Source organism: Lucilia sericata, unplaced genomic scaffold, assembly GCF_015586225.1.
Source record: "Lucilia sericata isolate MDLA Ls3-8-SP2 unplaced genomic scaffold, ASM1558622v1 Contig001543F_arrow, whole genome shotgun sequence".
Classification (NCBI taxonomy): Eukaryota; Metazoa; Arthropoda; class Insecta; order Diptera; family Calliphoridae; genus Lucilia; species Lucilia sericata.
In genome coordinates this window covers 94,149-95,000 of record NW_023995467.1, presented here as the reverse complement: position 1 = coordinate 95,000, position 852 = coordinate 94,149, and positions in this window count along the sequence as shown.

The following is an 852-nucleotide window of genomic DNA, read 5'->3' as shown; positions in this document are numbered from 1 at the left end:
TTTGATGGTGCACTCCTTTAAACTTCTGACAGCACTCCTTGCATATTTTAATGCATATTCACTATCGTATCCTTTTCATTAACCACAACAATTTTGTTGTTGTTTTATAATATATTTTTTCCTGTAACCAAAAACTCTTAACGAAATTTTGAGTGCGTACGTAGAACGTTGTGTGGGTTTTCAACTTGCGTTTTTAATTTTAGTATAAAAAATGCAGCACACTGTGTAAACAACTCGCGTACATTAGTTATAAGGAACTGCATTCATGTAGTTTTTTTCCTTTTTTTTGTTTTTTTGATACCCAAATCAGGCTGGTGTCAAGAGACTGGCAGAGTTTGGTTGGAAATCTAGATTTTCCATATACTATGTAGGTAGGATAGGTATGTACATACATAAGAGATGTGAGATATGATGTGTATATATTTTGGTACACGTTGATGGTATTCGGTATAATTGCTTTTTAAGATTTTCCACGGTTAATGGAAAATGCCTACTGGAAACGATATGCTTTTCAAAAACTTCTCCATAGTATCTGCTTATATAAACTCTTATAACTCTTTCTTGTGTTGAATAGTGTGAAATGTAATAGTTCCGACGAAATGATTTTATCATTTTTATTTGCATTTAAAACTATAGATCCTTTGTTGTTAAACAGATTTGAGTTGAGATTTGAATCCCCTACCCCCAAAAGGGAGTATTAGAGGGAAAACTGTTTTCCTCGGCTAAATCTTTAAATATGCATGTCCTTTTTTATTTTGTTACACTTTCATTTATAAAATGCATACAGCTATGAATTAATGTTTGGATCTCTAGTCATGAATATCATATTATACTTATGGTTTAATATTGCAA